Source organism: Triticum dicoccoides, chromosome 7A (genome assembly GCF_002162155.2).
Source record: "Triticum dicoccoides isolate Atlit2015 ecotype Zavitan chromosome 7A, WEW_v2.0, whole genome shotgun sequence".
Lineage (NCBI taxonomy): Eukaryota > Viridiplantae > Streptophyta > Magnoliopsida > Poales > Poaceae > Triticum > Triticum dicoccoides.
In genome coordinates, this window is record NC_041392.1 from 193,951,934 (window position 1) to 193,972,606 (window position 20,673).

Sequence of the window (20,673 nt, forward strand, 5' to 3'; positions counted from 1 at the left end):
ATTTTTCGATTTTGTTATGAAAAACATCATATATAATTGTGTTGATCGGGTAGATTTAAATGTGTAGTTGTTTCATCGCTGCGAGGTTTGGTGTTCAACGACCTCGCCGTGCATTTGACGAGCTCTGCCCCTTCGTTCGTGGGTGAGCACAAATGACATGTCCTCCTCCCCCATTAATTATTTGCTATGTTCCGGTGTTCGTGCCGATGAAACTTGATAGCTAGCTATATATGTGTCTTGAATCATCAATATGGGTAACCAATATGTGTCTCCCATTCGAAAGCGTCATAGTTATAAATATGCATGCATTTGCATATTTATAACCTTGATTCTTTCGAATTGTCCAACGCTATCCATGGACAGCCCGATTATGTGTAGATTGGGTTCATTTTCCCATATGCTTTGCTCCGGATCCGACGCATAAATTTCTTCAGTGTCTCCCCTGTTGTTCTCTGGGTACACATCCTCTCTGTTTATTGTAGAGACGTGTATCAGGAGAACAGCGGGGAGGTGCTACCGAAATTTTGTGTTGGATCCGGAGCATAGCAAGGGAAAGTGAACCCAATCTACACATACTCGGGTGGTATTAGGACCTATCATTACCTATTAGAGTGTAGGTTGCATGGACGTAATAAAATTGACAAAGTAGATCAACTAATGAATATATACATGGTGAATTATATATATATATATATATATATATTTGTTGTGTGTCTAGTAGCTCTAAAAGTCAAGATGAGTGATCGTGCGTGGATGTATACCGGTCACACTGGTCAGAACAAATGGAGCGCTGAATGGTTCACAAAAACCAAGGGGTTTGTGCAAGCCGCATTTGCAAATGGCCAGAGGAAAACCTGGTGCCCCTGTTTCCGGTGCAGCAATTGGGAAAAGAGGACAGAGGCTGAAATGGGCAAACACCTGCAGAAGAGTGGTTTTACGCCCGATTATATGGTGTGGACATTTCATGGTGAGTCTACCCAACGCGACCGAGCTGAGGTGGATCGTCGTCGCACCGACGAGCATGGTACCGGGATGGAAAACATGGTGCAAGACTATGATGATGCTCAGGATTCAGACGAGGAGATGGAGGAATCTGCAAAGGCCTTCAATGAAATGTTGGAGTCTTCAAAACGTCTGCTCCACGAGCACACTGAGCTTTGTCAGTTGGATGCCATCTCACAAGTAATGGCTCTGAAGGCTCAGTTCAACTTGGGCAGAGAATGCTACGACGCAATTATGACAGTATTTGGACGCTTTCTATCCAAAGGCCATGTAATGCCTGCAAACCTGTACCAGTCGGACAAAATCCTCCGTGCACTGAAGATGCCCTATGAGAAGATACATGCATGTGAGAAAGGATGTGCCTTATTTAGGCTTGACTATGCAGACTTGAACTATTGTCCCATTTGCAAGTCTTCCAGGTATGTTGTGGTAGACAACGGTATGGGTGAGAAGACACAGACCAAAGTCCCCGTTAGTGTTCTTCGGTATATGCCAATCGTACCAAGACTTCAACGTCTTTTCATGGTCGAAGAGACGGCCAGGCAGATGACATGGCACAAAACAGGCAAAAGAACCAAACTAAATGCAGATGGGAATCTGATGATGGTACACACATCGGATGGTGTTGCGTGGAAAAAGTTTGATGAATTACATGCTGACAAAGCGGCAGATCTGAGGCATCCTCGAGTCGGCATCATCACGGATGGGTTCAGTGTGTTTGGTATGACGGCAACCCAATACAGTTGTTGGCCCGTATTTCCACTCAATCTCCCCCCGGACAGATTATGCAAAGAAAGAACATTTTCCTGACGTTGATAATTCCAGGGCCCAACCATCTGGGGAAAAATATGAATGTGTACATGCAGCCGCTTAAGGACGAATTGCAAGAAGCCTGGGATAATGGGTTCAAGACATACGACGCCAATAGCAAACGGAACTTCATAATGCGTGTCTGGTACATGTACTCGACGCATGACTTGCCGGCGTACGCACTATTTGTTGGCTGGTGTGTGCATGGAAGGTTCCCGTGCCCCACATGCAAGGGAGCTCTTGAGTTTCGTTGGCTTCAGGCCGGTCGCAAGTTTTCTTGATTCGACATGCATAGACAGTTCCTGGATCCTCGCCATAAGTTCAGGAAAGACAAGAAGAACTTCACCAGAGGTAGAGTTGTCAAAAACTCTGCACCACTTGCGTTGACAGGCCAACAGACCCTGGATGAGTTAAACACTCTCGAGACAGATCCAGAGCGTCCAGGGTACTTCAAGGGGTATAATTCTAAGCACACCTGGACTCACAAAACATGCTTATGGGATCTGCCTTACTTCAAAGACCTCCTTTGCCCACACAACATCGACGTGATGCACACTGAGAAGAATATTGCCGAGGCACTTTTTGGTACATTGTTCGGCATAGATGGGAAGTCAAAGGATAATACTAAGCCTAGAGTCGATCTGGAGGCGCTATGTGATAGGCCGTTAAAAACATGAAAGAACCGAAAGGAAAGCAGAACTGGACGAAGCCAAAGGGATGGTTCAATCTTGGAAGGCCAGCTATGAGGGAAATTATCTTGTGGGTGAAAATGCAGTTGATGTTCCCCGATGGGTATGCAGCGAATCTAAAGAGGGGAGCGAGTCTTGATAAATTGAAGATATTTGGTCTCAAGAGTCATGATTGGCACATATTGATTGAGCGGGTAATGCCGGTGATGTTGCGTGGCTTCATCCCTGAGGATGAATGTCTAGTACTGGCAGAACTCAACTATTTCTTCCGTGTTCTTTGAGCAAAAGAACTATCGCCTGGCGTGCTAGAAGAAATGGAAGAGTTGGCGCCGGAGTTGATCTGCAAGTTAGAGAAGATCTTTCCACCGGGCTTCTTTAATCCAATGCAGCATTTGATTTTGCATCTCCCGACCGAGGCAAGATTGGGGGGGGGCGTGCAAAATTGTTGGTGCTACCCAACTGAGAGGATACAGAAGACGCTTCGACAAAAATGTAAAAATAAACATAGAATTGAAGCATCGATGGCTGAGGCATTCATCACTGAGGAGGCGGCAAACTTCGTGATAGCACACTACAAAGCCAAAAATCGTCATTTGCATAATCCGAAGCCTTGGTACAATGCTGACGACCCTAAAAAGGGTGGATCCAACCTCAGCCTATTCAAAGGGAATCTTGCACCAGCCAGTGTTTCAAATCTAGTATCTTTGGATAACGAAGAATGGCGGACCATTTCGTTGTATATCTTCAACAACCTGATAGAAGTGCGGCCGTACATCGAGTAAGTTCTCGGTACATTGTTTCACAACTTCTATTTCCTTTGAATTGCTCTTATTCCTGGATATTTCATACAGTCGATACATCACCATATTCTCGTATGGAGCGGTGATCCAAAAGGATTCCGTCGAAGAGTATGAGCTTCTCCCAAAGCAAGGAGGCGGCTATCCCGGTTTCATCTCTTGGTTCAAACAAACGGTAATTTCTATTAGACAATTTCATTTCATTCGCTAATTTGTGCGTAATGCAACAATCCTTTCATATTAAACTTGTAGGCTAATTCAGAGTCTATGGACGCCGAATTGAGACAAGTCGCTAATGGTTTGGACTATAAGGTCCGTTCATTTGACAAATATGACATCAACGGGTATCGCTTTCATACCTATGGCAAAGAGCTATCTATGGCCGACCGAAAGTCTACAAATTGTTGTGTATCTGCTATCGACGAAGGAGGTACCGAGTATTATGGGAGAGTTGAAGCAATTTATGAACTTCTATTCTATGGTGAAAACCCACCGAATGTCGTAGTCTTCAAATGTTATTGGTTTCAGCCGAAGGAGACTAGAAGGACTCATGAACATATAGGGCTAGTTGAAATCAACCAAAGCACCCATTTAGATGTTCCTGATGTCTATATTACGGCTCAACAGGCGACCCAAGTATTCTATCTACCATGGGCCTGCCAAACTAATCCAAATCTGAAAGGTTGGGATGTCGTTTATGAAGTGCCGCCACGTGCTAGACTATCTCCCCCAAAGGAAGAGGATTATGAACCTCACATTAACCCAGCCACATATGAAGGAGAATTCTTCCAAGAGACACGTCTTTCCAAAAAGCTTTTCAAGAACCGCTATACTTCACCCCAAAACATTAAAGTAGACAGCGACAGTGAATCCTACATCACCCCAGAGGAGGAACAAGAAGAGCCGGAACAAGAAGAGGTTACTGCTGCGGATGACCTGTCAATGCTTGACCGATTATGTCAAGGTGGTCTTCCACATGTTGATGCCACTGAACCCTATGAGCCCGTCATTGATTATAGTGATGATGATGATTATGCATTTATTGATGATACTGATCGAGATTATTAGTAGTGTCACGTATTCAATTTTTTATGTTGTACTTGATGATGATACACTTAAGTGATATACATATTATTATTCATGTCAGTCTTTTTTTATGTTGTACTAATTTCGTTTACTCTTTGTCATGGCAGGTGTTGAAAGATGGTGGGCGCTGGTCGGGAGCGCGCCGAGGCCCCTTCTTCGTCGGCGCGTGGTGTGAGGTCTTCCATTCCACACGCACCTCTCCACCGAGCGTTGCTGGACAGTATGGCGACACCGCCGGGCCCTTCTTTGTCGACCGCGGTGCCCAGCAGGGGACGAGGTAAGAAGAAGAGAGGAGCTAGAGCATGTGGTCGTGGGAGAGGAGGTAGGGTGACTGCTACGGCGCCTTCCTCGCCGCCACCCCCAGCTGTTTCACCCGAGCATGTGACTACTAGGGTGGACTCGTCCGAGGAGGAGGCTACACGGACTCCGGTCGATGGGTCTTCGGCCCACGAGCCTCGGGTCGACGGGCCTTCGGCCCACGAGAGTTCGGCCCACGAGACCCCGGAGGAGCACACGTCTGGATGGGGTACCTGGCCAGATCAGCCTGAGGAGCCGAGTGGCCATGCTGATGATGGTGGGGAGCCGACTGATATTGAGGAGGAGAGGGGCACCGTCTACCAGCGTGGTTGTACACGGCTCCCGTCCATGCCGGCGACCCGCGAGCAGAGGTGGTTGATTTTCCCTGATGGGGAGAGGTAAGTGCATTTAATATTTTTGTACCTTCTACATTCACATTTCTTCAAATAACTAATGCGTTGGCCTTGTCATGCTGCAGGGGTTGGGACCACCATCATAGTGTCCGCCGGCCCAACTCTGTCCTTGGAGTTCTTTGTCGGCAAAACTTCTCGGGGTTTGTCACGTTGCCTGGTGAGGGTCGGCTTCCAGAGCTTGGATTGAGTTGGGAGCACTACTTGGCTGCCTTGGCCCTGCCGGGTGAGATTATCGACGGTGTCTTGCGCAAGACGAGGGCAGACGTGGTGATCAGGAAGTTTTGGGTAATTTCTCCTTTACACAATTAAAAATCTTCAACTAGCTAGTTATTAATTATACTAATCAACATTGTCTCATTTGATTGCAGACATTCTACAGGTGTGAGGAGGGATACGAGGAGGAAGCGGCAAATGTTATCGATAACGTCTGCAAGCACCTACTACAGAACTTACGGCACGAGGCTCGGGTGCAGGCTGTTCGAGACTACTACGCCTCGCGTGGTATCAAGAAGACCAAGCCGGCGTGCCGCAAGAAGTTCTTGAGTAAGGAGCAGTACATGAAGGTAATTCTTAAGGCCTTGTACTTACTTCCTTCATTTAGTAATTCATAGCCGTAGTGCTCAAGTTTCTATTTGCTAACTTAGGCCCCTCCGAGATGGTGTGCGGATCGGATGGATTGTTGGGAGGTGTTGGTCAATGAGTGGTGCTCAAATGAATGGCTAGCCCTCCACAACGAGGCCAAGGACAAACGTGCCCAAATGGAAGGTGTGCCACACCATCAAGGCAGCTCCGACTTATATTAGTTCGGGCGGAACTGGGTATGTGGTTTGCTTCATGATTCATGCAATTCATTCATCATGCTAGCTTTAGCCCTTTAATTACTAATTTACTTTGTTTCTCTCTTTCAGGCATGCTACAATAAGGCGGATAAGGTGCCAGAGGTGTACGACCTATATGCCATGGCCCACACTGGCCCTTACAAGAAAGTCAAGGCATTCTCTGCGTCTGACCTCGATGATCCAAAGAACTTCACCAACATCTCCTCCCACGACAAGCTCGTGCAATATAGAGATCAGGGGAAGGCGAGGAAAGGGGAGGACTTTAACCGGAGCCAGGGTCCCATTGATACAGAGTTGCTGATGATATTTGGTGGCGGGAGGTCCCATGGCTCCATAGCCATGGGAGATGGACTTATCCGTTGTCCTAGCACTCTCCCGGAGATCAAGGCGCGCCAGTCGAGCTCCGCTCCTGAGATAAGGCCTCGTGAACGGCCAGTCCAACTCGCCTTCAAGGTTAGTTATACGTACTCAACTATCTTTCTCCATTACATTGTGTGCGCTTCCATCAATGATTACAAATGGTCATGTGAGTGGTGTTGCAGGCTGCTGTACAGAGTGAGAGAGATAGAATGGAGAAACTTCTGGCGGAGGCGGCGGAGAGGCAGCGGGAGTTGGAGGAGAGGACGACAAAGATGTTGGAGGAGGAGAGGGCACGGAATGACATGCAGGCAAGGGCCATGTACGAGCTCCTTGTGGTAAGTTTCTTCTGCAGATTAGCCAAAACATTCATGTAGTGTTTGTCTCATTACTAACTAGTATGACTGTGTTGTCAAAACCAAATGTGCAGTCTGTGTGTGAGAAGTCCGGTCAGACCGGTCCGCCGATGCCAGTGATTGCTCCTGGGACCACGGTGAGTTTAATTTGAATGGACATTACTTGCTAGTCTTAACATTTGAGTGTCATCATGCTAACGAGACATTGGAAATGATCTTTGGTGCAGCGTAACTCCAGACAAGCATCGCACGATCCTTCTCCAGCTACCGGCATGAGCCAGCCCGCTCCTACACCTCCATGATCACGGTAAGTTTCTCTAGTGTTTTGCTTAACAAATGCATAAAGACCTAGACTTAGCTTTATTTGCTCCAATATGCTTACCATAATGACCTAGAGTTAGCTTCTTTTCCTCCAAAATGACTTAATAAGCTTACTGACCTCCAAAACCATCCATTTTACCTAAGTTAGCTCTAAAACGATCTGTACTTAGCTTACTTATGTCAAAAATTGCATAATTAGCTTAGTTAGCTCATAAACGATCCATTTTACCTAAGTTAGCTCTAAAATGACCCAATTTAACTTAGTTAGCTTATAAATGATCCAGTTTATCCAAGTTAGCTCTAAAATGACCCATTTTACCTAGATTAGCTCCTAAATGGTCCGTTTTACCTATGCTAGCTTTAAAATGACCCATTTCATCTAGGTTAGCTCCAAAATGACCCATCTTACCTAGGTTAGCTCCAAAATGACCCATCACACCTAGGTTAGCTCTAAAATGATGCTTTTTACTAAGTTCGCTCATAAACGATCCATTTCAACTAAGTTAGCTCATAAACGATCCATTTCACCTAAGTTAGCTAAAAAATGATCCATTTCACCTAAATTAGCTCTTAAACGATCCATTTCACGTAAGTTAGCTCATAAATGATCTATTTCAACTAAGTTAGCTCATAAATGATCCATTTCACCTAAGTTAGCTCAAAAACGATCCATTTCACCTTAGTTAGCTAAAAAACGATCCATTTCACCTTAGTTAGCTCATAAACGACCCATTTCAACTAAGTTAGCTCATAAATGATCCATTTCACCTTAGTTAGCTCATAAACGACCCATTTCAACTTAGTTAGCTCATATATGATCCATTTCACCTAAGTTAGCTCATAAATGACATATACTTCTTGTTCTAGTCTTCTTCTTGTTCTACTCTTCTTCTTGTTCTACTCTTCTTCTTCTAGTCACCTATTTCTAACTTTCTTATTTTTCCATTTTGTAGATTTCATTCACTTCATGGAAGCTAGCTTGCTATGATGGAGTGCTTGTTTTTTCTTTCATTCTCTTCAAGTATTCTTCTAGCTTGCTATGATGGAACTTGCTATCTTGATGAAACTTTGCATTGTAATATGTATGGATGGAACAATGTGTATGTGCAACTTGATGGAACTTGCTTATGTATGAATGGATGGAACTATATATGTATGTACGATGAAACTTATGTGCTGGATATGTGATATGTTTGCTGTTAAATAGCCCTGTGAAATATATCTATATATGTCATATATATTTGCTGTGAAAATTGTTGCATTAAAAAAACAGAAAAGAGCCAATATGCAGGCTCTTTGCCGTCTGCCACCGACGGCAACAGGCTCTTTGCCGTCAGCCGCGGACGGCAAAGAAGCCACGTGGCAGCCAACTGTGCTTCCTGGGAGCTGAACCATTTGGTCAGTTTGCCTACAGTGGCAGATGGCAAAGAGTAAACAATTTTGCCGTCAGCGGCGGACGGAAAAGGCCTGCCGTGTAGTGACGTCTAGCTGACATCATACGGCGGACGACAAAGGCAGGACAAATTTTGCCGTCAGCGGCAGACGGCAAAGGCCTGCCGTTAGCCACCTAACGGACTAACAACGCAATTATTGCTGTCTGCTTTCTTTGCCGTCCGCTGCTGATGGCAAAGGCCCCTTTGCCGTCAGCCGCCCAAAGCAGACGGCAAAGTAGCTCTTTGCCGGACCTTACTTTGCCTGAGCCTTTTGTCGTCCACGGTAGACGGCAAAGACCTTTGCCGTCCGCCGTTCATGCCTTTGCCGTCTGCCGTGGCAGATGGCAAAGTAGCTGATTCCTGTAGTGTAAGCATGAACATTGCGCCCAATCTGATTGTGAAGACAATTCTGCATACACCGTTGATAAGTCGTCTGGGCACTCTTAAGCCCAAAAGGCATGGACACATAGTAGAAGGCTCCAAACGGAGTGATGAAGGATGTCTTCTCCTGGTCCTTAACTGCCATTTTGATCTGATGATAACCTGAATAAGCATCCAGAAAACTCAAACGCGCGCAACCCGCCGTAGCATCAATGATCTGATCAATACGAGGGAGAGCAAAAGGGTCAGCTGGACAAGCTTTGTTTAAATCAGTGTAATCCACACACATACGCTAGGTGCCGTTCTTCTTTAGTACAAGCACCGGGTTGGCCAACCACTCTGGGTGAAAAACTTCCACAATGAACCCGGCTGCCAAGAGCCGGGCCACCTCCTCTCCAATGGCCTTTCACCTTTCCTCGTAAAACCGCCGGAAAACCTTTGTATTTGCGCACACCCTTGACTGAAAGTATGAAAATGCCTCCATATGCTAAATACATGAAGGATATTGTCACCAATAAAAGAAAAATACCGGAAGATGAAATCTCCACCATGCTTGCAAGCTATTCCTTCGAAGGGAAAGTACATCTGAAACTAGGAGATCCAGGAATTCCTACTATACCATGCTCTATTAAAAATAAATATGTTAGAACTGATTTGTGTGATTTGGAAGCTGGTGTTAGTGTTATGCCTTTTTCTTTATATAGAAGACTTGACTTGAGTAAGTTGACACCTACTGAAATCTCTTCGCAAATGGCTGATAAAAATCGCTATACCTATTGGAATTTGTGAGGATGTTTCTGTTGTAGTTGCTAATGTTACTATCTTAACAGACTTTGTTATTCTTGATATGCCTAAGGACAACAATATGTCGGTTATTCTAGGTAGGCCTTTTTTAAATATTGTAGGGGATGTTATTGATTGCAACAAAAGCAAGTTCACTTTTCATATTAGTGGTAACGAGCATACAATATATTTTCAGAAGAAACAAAACCAAGTGAATAGTATCAATTCTATTGAAAGAATTATGATGATCACTGTTGGAGGTTTTGAATTTCCCCTTCCGACTCCCAAAAATAAATATCAAACTCTTATTGTAAGGGAAATGCATATCCCTGTTGAGGTAACCTAGTGTTATATGAAAGTTCTTCGGTTTTATGTTACTCGAAAATAGTTTTTTATTAGAAGGTACCTGCTCATTTCATTTAGTCAAAGGATTACAAATAAAACGATGCAGACACCCTTGGAAATATTGAGAGAAGAAAATTGTCGAGGAACAAAGCAAAAAGGATCCCATTAAAATTGAAATTACAACCAAGGCCACAACCTCCCTCCAGCGCAACCCAGCGCTGGCCGGAAGGGAAGAAGGCGCTCTTCCTGCACACCGAAAACTGCAGACGCACCATTGCCATAACTTGGCTTTGCGATTTGATGAAGCACTCCGACACTGGCGGAGTTCCTGCCGTTGTGGAATGTCAGGGCGGGCTCATCCCCATGCATCTCCGACATTAGATCCGACATCCCCATGGACTTCCTCGGGGGGAGACACAAAATTTGCCACCATCTTGCCACGGACTCTACTCGTGAGTAGTCAACCACCTCGGACAACCGATGATGCCACCATGAAGCCACACAACACCCGCTGGAAAACTCCTGTACAAATTCCCTTGCCCACCCTGACGGAGCCGTGATGGTAGCTGGAACTACGTCGGTATTTCCCTGGAGAGGGAGGGATGATGTAGCACAGCTACAGTAGGTATTTCCCTTGGTTATGAAACCAAGGTATCGAACTAGTAGGAGAACCAAGCAACACAACGTAAGCAGCACCTGCACACAAATAACAAATCCTCACAACCCGACGTGTTAAAGGGGTTGTCAATCCCTTTCGGGTAACGGCGCCAGAAATTGCGTGTGACGGGAGATAAAGTTGTAATAGATTGAAATAATAGATTGCAAATAAAATAAAGTGCAGCAAAGTATTTTTGGATTTTTGGTGTAATAGATCTGAATAAAAATGCAAAGGAAAAGTAGATTGCAAGCAAATATATGAGAAAGAAGACCCGGGGGCCGTAGGTTTCACTAGTGGCTTCTCTCGATAAAAATAGCAAACGGTGGGTAAACAAATTACTGTTGGGCAATTGATAGAGCCTCAAATAATTATGACGATATCCAGGCAATGATCATTACATAGGCATCCAAGATTAGTAGACCGACTCCTGCCTGCATCTACTACTATTACTCCACACATCGACCGCTATCCAGCATGCATCTAGTGTATTGAGTTCATGGAAAAACGGATTAATGCAATAAGAATGATGACATGATGTAGACAAGATCCGTTTATCTATATGGCGGTAGATATAGATCTCATCTTTTTATCCTTAGTAGCAATGATATATACGTGTAGGTTCCCTTTCTATCACCGGGATCAAGCACCGTAAGATCGAACCCACTACCGGGCACCTCTTCCCATTGCAAGATAAATAGATCAAGTTGGCCAAACAAAACCCAAATATCAGAGAAGAAATACGAGGCTATAAGAGATCATGCATAAAAGAGATCAAAGAAACTCAAATAGTTTCATGGATATAAAAACATAGATCTGATCATAAACTCAAAGTTCATCGATCCCAACAAACACACCGCAAAAGAGTTACATCATATGGATCTCCAAGAGACCATTGTATTGAGAATCAAGAGAGAGAGATGAAGCCATCTAGCTACTAACTACGGACCCGAAGGTCTACAAAGAACTACTCACGCATCATCAGAGAGGCACCAATGGAGGTGGTGAACCCCATCTGAGATGGTGTCTAGATTGGATCTGGTGGTTCTGGACTCTGCGGCGGCTGGATGAATATTTCGTCGACTCCCCTAGGGTTCTGGTATTTTTGGGGTATTATAGAGCAAAGAGGCGGCCCGAGGGCACCCGAGGTGGGCTCAACCCACCAGGGCGCGCCTGGGCCTCCTGGCACGTCCTGGTGGGTTGTGTCCCCCTCGGGGCACCCCTAGGTGCAACAAGGGCCCACAACCTTCCTTCTAGCCCATAAAAAATCTCCGTAAAGTTTCGTGGCATTTGGACTCCGTTTGATATTGATTTTTTGCGATGTAAAAAACATGGAAAAAACAGCAACATGCACTTGGCACTATGTCAATAGGTTAGTACCAAAAAATGATATAAAATTATTATAAAACATCCAAGATTGATAATAAAACAGCATGGAACAATCAAAAATTATAGATACATTAGAGACGTATCAGCATCCCCAAGCTTAACTCCTACTCGTCCTCGAGTAGGTAAGTGATAAAAACAGAATTTTTGATGTGGAGTGATGTTCATCAAGTCATATCATATTCTTTTCTTTATAGCATGGACATTTGGACTTTTATGTGATTCAAAGCAATATTCTAGTTTTGACATAATAATTTAGATACTCAAGCATATCAACAAGAAACCATTTCTTTCAAAATATCAATGCTAAAACAAGTTATCCCTAGCCCATCATGCTCAAACATTGATCCATTCATGAAACACACTCGAATATTAACTACACCCAATACTTGAGCACGATCACATTGCCTCCTAGTTGGTGCTTTTATGAGAGAAGATGGAGACTCAAATTTCAAAATAAAGATTGCATAAAGTAAAAAGAAAGGCCCTTCGCAGAGGGAAGTAGGGATTTGTAGAGGTGCCAGAGCTCAAAGCAAAAAAATTAGAGATAAAAACATTTTGGGAGGTGTATCCATCCCACCAACGAAAACGACTTAGAGTTCACAATACTTTCCATGCATAGATATATCATAGGCGGTTCCCCAAACAGAAAATAAAGTTTATTCCTTTTTCCACCATAACTTTCACTTTCCATGGCTAACTGTATCCACGGGTGCCCTCCATACCAACACTTTCCAAGGAATTTATTATTTGACAACATAAAGTATAAATTCATTTCCTTTTTTTGCATTTTGGGACTGGGCATCCCTAATACCTTTGCCTTACTCTCATGCAATAACAAATGAATAAACACTCATCTTGAGAATAACACATCTAGCATGGAAAATATTAGCCACCCCTCACCGCACCGCGAGCGAAACAAACACACAAAAGAAAAGTTTATTTTGAAAATTAGAGATGGCACATGCAAATTTTCTTAGAACGGCAAAATAATACCACATATAGGTAGATATAATGGACTCATGTGGCAAAACTGGTTTAAAGGATTTTGGATGCACAAGTAGAGGTCATACTTAGTGCAAAATGAAGGCTAGCAAAAAGACTGAGAAGCGACCAACCAAGAAACGAATAATCTCATAAGAAAGCATTAAGCATAATTAACACCTAATAATGCACCACAAGTAGGATATAATTTTCATTGCATGATTATTGACTTTCGTGCATGCATAGAGAATCATAAACCTTAACACCAATATTCCTACTAAAGCATAATTATTTATCAAGATGACTCACATATCACATCATCATATCTCAAAACTATTACTAAGAATCAAGTTTATTTTGTCCAATGATCTTCATGACATTTTCTTTTCTTTATCCTTGTTGGATATCTATCACTTTGGGACTAATTTTCATGTGTTGCTTTTCATAAGCTCAAACAAATATAAGGGAAGATCATGAGCATAACAAATTTTCTTTCTCTCAAAATAATTTAAGTGAAGCAAGAGAGAATTTCTTGAAAATTTTACTAACTCTCAAACAAATCTAAGTGAAGCAAGAGAGTATTTCTTCAAAAATAACAAAGCACACCATGCTAAAAAACATACAAGTGAAGCAGTAGAGCGAGTCCTAGCTCATAAAATATTTAAGTGAAGCATAGAGAGCAATTCTAGCAAGTCATGACATAATTTTGGCTCTCTCAAAAAGGTGTGTCCAGCAAGGATTGATAACTTAAAACACAAAATGAAACAAGCAAAGGCACATATCATACAAGACGCTCCAAACAAAACACATATCATGTGACGAATAAAAATATAGTCTCGAGTAAAATACCAATAGTTGTTGGAAGAAAGCGGGGATGCCACTCGGGGGCATCCCCAAGCTTAGTTGGTTGCTCATTCTTGGATAATAGCTTGAGATGCCAGGGCATCCCCAAGCTTAGGCTCTTACATCCTTCACTGCAAAAAATACACTTCCGTGATGATACGTGTTTGTCACAGCAGGTCGTGTTTTTTGTCATGCATGTACATCCATGACGATTTTATGATAGAATCAAGATAGTCATACCTGTGCTATCATAGAAGTGTTCCATGACATTACCAACATTATCATCACGGAAGTGTCCACTTCCATGACGATAAATTGCGCGTCACAGAAGTGCTTTCGTCAAGGGTGACCGACACGTGGCATCCACCGTAACGGAACGCCGTTAATCTATCGGGTGGGGTTTTGGATCCGATAACCCGTTAACAGCCCCGACCAATGGGGATTTTCCACGTGTAAAATCATCATTGGCTGGAGGAAACACGTGTCGGCTCATCGCTGGGACAGATGTCATCCACTCATTAGACACAAGGCGCCTATGATACATCGACACGTGGCACGGCCCAACAGAGGCCCATTCCTGTGAAAAGGCCGGCCCGTTTGACTTGGTAAAAAGGTGGCAGGCCGGCAAATGGAAAGCCTATTAACGACCTGTTCGCATATAGCCCATTTACAGCCCGCTAACCCAAGGCCCGTTACGCCCTATTCGAATTAGGCCCAGTAGCGTCATCTGGGCCATCCAATATGATTCCAGCCCGTTTTCACTTCTGGCCCATGTATGGCCCATGATGTCTTTCGGCTCATATGAGGCCCTATGTAACTCTTGGCCTATTAATGGCCCGTGGTGAAACTAGCCCGTAATGAACAGTGTATCACTTTACACCCATTAACGACACGTGGTGAAACTGGCCCGTAAAGAACAGTGTATCACTTTATACCCATTAACGGCCCATTATTCTGTTGGGCCATTTCCAGCCCATGTTATCTTTCGGCCTTCTCAGAGCCCATTTATTCTTGGGCTAGTTTCCAGCATTCTTTTACTTACGGCCCGTTACTGTCATTTTCTACTTGTGGGCCAAATTCAGCCCGTGGTTACAGTCGGCCCGTTTGTGGTCCATTAATACGTTGGGCCATTTTCATAGCGTCATCAAATACGACCTATTAACGATGGCCCGTTATGGTCGGCCCATGAACGGACGATTCCAACTCTAGCCCGTTTACGGCCAGAATGCGGTCTGTTTGGCCCATGTTTGGCCAATCGATCATACGGCCCGTATAAGGCCCATTGATGATACGGCCCGTAGAAGGCCCATTGTTTCTACGGCCCGTAGAAGGCCCACTGTTTATACGGCTCGTAGAAGGCCCACTGTTTATACGGCCCGTAGGAGGCCCAGTGTCACTACAGTAAATATTAGCCCATGGTTATTGTGGCCTAGTTTTAAAAAATAGGTTCTTGCAGCCATTAGCAAACCGCAGAAAAAGAACTGCACTGACTACAAGCAAACAAATAAACAAGACAACAAGGAAATAAATAAGCAAGCAACTTACACTAGGCTATCACGGTAATTACACATATTACATCCACTAGGCATTAAAGTTCGCCACCAGTGCAAATAGGGAACACAACAGCATATAAACGCCGCAGCAAAACAAGTCCAGAACTGAAACCACTTCAGAAGAGCTCAAGAAACAATATCCTGGGTACCCATAATGCTGGCAAGATGCTTAGCAAGCTTATTAACTTTCTCTTGTTTGGCGCTTAAGTCCTCCAGCGCTTGCTGTTGCACTAGAAAGTATGCATCTGAATTCTACAGGGACTTCCTCAGTCCTTCAGCTTCCTGTCGCATAACATCTGATCGATGTCTTTCAACTTGAAGTTGAGACTCAAGAAGCCGAACTGATTCAGGCAACAAGTTCAAAGAGCTGGTGCCAGCAGTGGTAGCCAGTAACTCGAACACTACATCAAGACAGGACTTTGGGGTTGTCTCAGTGTCTTCAATATAGTTTTTATCAGCTTTCTTGGAGACCAACAGGGATGTCTCACTATCTTGAACCTTATCTGCATTACTTCCTTTACCATTGCATAACAGGGTACTCTTCTCCAATATTTTATCCGTGTTCTAAAAGAGAAACAAACAAACACATCTCAGGTTTACAATGTATTATATGAAACTCATTTTGGTAAACCAATTCAGTAGTAAGGTGGACAGGATAACAGCATGAAACAAACATATATCTATGTAGTATGGTCACTGTATGGTCTATATCATTCTAGTTTATGTTGCCAAATCAAGATAGATACAGTGTGAACCATATCTGTTTAAGACAAAGCAGCATAGACAGAATATAAGTGTGGGAAACTATACAACAATAACAACACTTGTAATGTGCATGGCATGAGAACATAACTGTTTATTCAATTGAAACTGAAATCAACATAGAGCAAGTTACAACAGCAAACAGCCAAACACGTTGAAGAAACAGGTTTAAAACATACCTGTTGTGCCACTAGAGTTTCAATTGCATCCTTGAAATTTTAAATTAGTTGGTATTAGTAAATACAGTGATGCAAGAGCAAAGTAGTATGAACCATAGCTATGAAACCTGACCTGAGAACAATTCTTCTTCTGCTTTAAGCGTTGACTTCGGGTTCGGAGTGGTGGTCCTCATGATTTGGGCACTGCAGTTGCCTTACTAACTGCTCGTGTTTGGGTGCTCTGTGGTGGAGACGGTGATGTGTGAACGGGAACTGGGTGTCTATCTGCTGGGGTTGGGGTTAGAAGGGGTGTAGCTGGTTCTCTGTCCAACTGGGTAGGGGTACAATCTGCATGAGTGTGGGTTATGTGTGGTGGGGCTGGTTCTTGGGCAAGTACAACCGAGGTTCTATCTGCATCGACAGGTAGCATGATCTTTTCTGAAGACCGTGTTTTTACTCCCACAGATACTGCCATCACTCCCTTCAATTGAAATGGCTGATAAATAAGAAAAGTAATTGAATGTACAGACATTGTAAGATAGACAGGTGCAATGGATAGTAGGGAAGAAAACAGGGCATGAAATAATTCACATTTATGTTGTCTAAGTAAACAAAATAGCAGGACATAATTTCACATATATGATGGCTAATTAAACAGGATAGTATGACACAATTTCACATGTATGATGGCTAACTAAACAAGATAAAATGACATACTTCAAAATATGATGACTATGTAAACATGATGACATGATATAACTATACGATGTGTCTATTAAAGTGGTTGGCATGCCATAAATCACAAACATGCCGTCGATGGAAACATGATGGCATGATATAATTCACGGATAGAATGACATAATTTAAAATATGATGACTATGTAAACAGGATGAGATGATATAACTATATTATATCTTTAGAAAATGGGTTGGCATGCCATAATTCAGATACATGCTGTCTATGTAAACATCATGGTATGACATAATTCATATATATGATTTATATACTAAGGAAGTGAGCAGAGGGCAATCGCATATATGATGTGTCAACTAAGGAAATGGCATTCAATATTGTGTATATGATGTAAAAACTAAGCATTGCAATACAACATATGCATTATATGAGTAACATAACCCTGCCAAGTTTGAGCATACACCTCAGGGGGATAATAGGACTGGTCATCTGCCTCTGAATCCTCCTCTAAAGAGCTATCTGTAACCAGCAAGATATCTGCTTCAGCAGGTAGCATTGTCTGCTTTGAAGACCTTGTTTTCACTCCATATTTCTCCATCACCAATTCAAATGGCTGATGCACAGGAAGAGCAGTTGAATATACAAACATTGTCGACAAAAGCAATGAGAAATACAAAAAAGGATGACATGACATAATTCACATATATGACGCTTGCCTAAACAGCATGGCATTGCATAATTCACATACATAATGCCTTGCAACAAGATAACATTGCATAATTCACATATATAATGTCTTGCAACAAGATGGCATTGCATAATTCACATATATGGTAATTAGACACTAAACAGGTGGCATTCATACAAAACATGTCTAAACTAAGCAAATGACATAGCAATGCAAGATACCATACGCATGATATGAGCAACATAACCCTGCCAAGTTAGGGCATGCACCTCGGGGGGGGGGATATGACTGGTCATCTGTCTCTGAATCCTCCTCTGAGGAGCTATCGGTAACCAGCAAGACATGCGCTTCGTCAGATAGCATTGTCTGCTCTGAAGACCTTGTTTCCACTCCAGATTTTTCCATGACCGTGCCGAATGGGTGATGCACATGAAGAGTAATTGAATGTACTAAAATTGTTAACAAATTTAACACGTAATAAAAAATGATGGCATGATATAATTCACATATAAGATGACTGGCTAACCAGGGTGGCATTGCAAAATTCACATATATGATGCCTGGCTAGACAAGATGGCATTGCATGATTCACATATACGATAAAGAAACTAAACAGATGGCATTGACACAAAGCATTTCTAAACTAAGCAGGTGACATCTTTAATGTATACAGTAAGCAATGCAAGGCACCATATGCATGATATTACCAACATCAGCATGCCAAGTTAGAGCGAAGACCTCATGGGGTAAATAGGAGTGGTCTTCTCCTTCTGAATCCCCCTCAGAACAGTTATCTTCCTCTTGATTACGATCCGAAATGGGTGGAGGGGGGCTGCCTTTGCGCACCATGGAACGACGTCTGCATGAAATTTTATTGCCACACAAGGCTCGTCTCTTTTGCTCTACATGATCAGTTCCATTGTGTACAATAACTGGCATGCATAGGAATAAAACATAGTGAGATTATGTAAGGAGTGCATGCACAAAACCAGAGTGATAGTAGCAAACTGTGGATAGACCCAAAACCAATGATAGCAGGCAGATGATAGCTTTAGTTAAAAAATACAGATAATGGCTCCTTTAATGTTTGTTTGCACCCAACATGAAACTCATAGTAGACACCGGAGATTAACCAGATAGTAGACAGATAGTACTGATTGCTGCCCCAATATGTACCCCACAACCATTTAAAAACTCAAGTTTCAGCATTAGTTTGGACCTGACTCGGAGTCTAATAGGTGAACACGATGATAATGTAGCATGTCATCATATTAAGCGACGCATAACGTAAGCAGACACGGAAGAGTGCGACCTCTCTTGCGGACCCGTCTAGTCCTCAAGGTCATCTGCTCAGTTGATGATGGTAATGCAGTTGCCGTGGCTGCCGGCGGTGGGGAAGAAGGTCTGAGGTGGCGAAAGACAGTCTGGAGAGCGGATCCCTGCTGTGGTGAACCCTTCTATCGTTGGAGCAGCTGAGCTGGGGTGGAACACAGCACCGCAGGAGCAGGACAAACCACACAAGGTTTTCTTTGACACATATCTGTAACAGAAGTAATTGAGTAAGGGCTTGTTTGAATTTGAGGATTCTAAAAATGCAGGGATAGGAAATAGACAGGAATAGGATAGGAATGCACGTGCAAAATAGAGAATTTAAAAACACATGATTTTTGCCAATTTGGGTGTTTGATTCACCACAATTGGAAGATCACAGGATGCAAAAAAGCATGCTGAGATTAAGTCAAACCACAAGAAAATGTACGGTTATAAATGCTATTATGCTACTATCTCTTAGTCTTGTGCTTGATGAATAGGAATATGAAAATGAGGAGAAGTGGAAATTAGAATTCCTACGATTTTTCTTTCAAGGAGACACTAAAGGAACAAATCCTACAGTTTTCCTTTGCTCCATTCCTTTGCTCCATTCCTTTGCACCAAATTCATGAAAAGTAGTACCAAAGGAAACTTTCCAATTTCGATGTTTTTCATTCACTTTTCCTTTCAAGCACTGGCGATTCTAGTAGGCAGGCTTGATCAAGGAAAATCCTACACTGAAAAAATGTTTTTGTGCTACTTCTATTACTTTGGACCTAGGCCACTGCCATACTAGCTCAACTCCCAGGCCCATCGCCAAATGCACAGCTCAAACACGCAGAGATAAATAATGATGGCGTTCAAGAGAGTCCATCATGGATAGATAAGTTTCCTGGTACCTCACTGCTTGTCATATAGTAGGATAAAATAATCGTATTTCCCATTACTATGAGTGCTCAGTGAACAATATATATAACATGTAGAGTAAAAAATAGATGCAACAAGTGTACAACCTCTTTGGCGAAGCCATGTCGATCTCAGCGTGATTGGGTTGGCCGGTGAGGATGCTCCAGCTGACTTGGCTGTCGGAGGAGGGGAAGAAGATCTTAGGCATCTGGAGATGGAGCCCGAGGTACAGCTCCGCTGTGATGGAAGGTTTCATCGTTGGAGTAGCTCCGGTGAGTTGTACGACGCCGAGGCTAAAGCAGGACAAGAGAGGCAACGAACAACGTTAACCTGAGTGGAATTCTAATAGCATCTCCAATACATGACGTAAAATACATAACCACAAAGTGCTAGATGTAAAATACATCAGCCGCTCATCTCTGAACTTAACTGTCGAAACTAAATTTAACTGTCGAAACTGAACTTAACTGTCGAAACTGAACTTAACTGTGGAAACTAAATTTTGCCGTCGAAACTGAATTTTGCTGTCGAAACTGAACGCACTAGCAATGTGAGGCTACACGTCGGTCGACTGACTTTTTCATCTCTGGTCAGTCAATTTTGTTGCCGTTGGATACGAAATCAAGGGCCCGCGGTTCATCTTCAACCTCCACCCCCCTGAGCCGCCAGCCACCACCGGCCAAACAGCAGCCCCCCGCCGCCCGCGGCCGGCGGTGCGCCGCCCTGCCCGCCCCGAAAACACTCCCCACCGCCGGTCCGCCGCCGCCCCTGCCATCCCTCTAGCCCCCCCCCATGCTGAGCTTTTTCTCTGGCGATCCCCACGC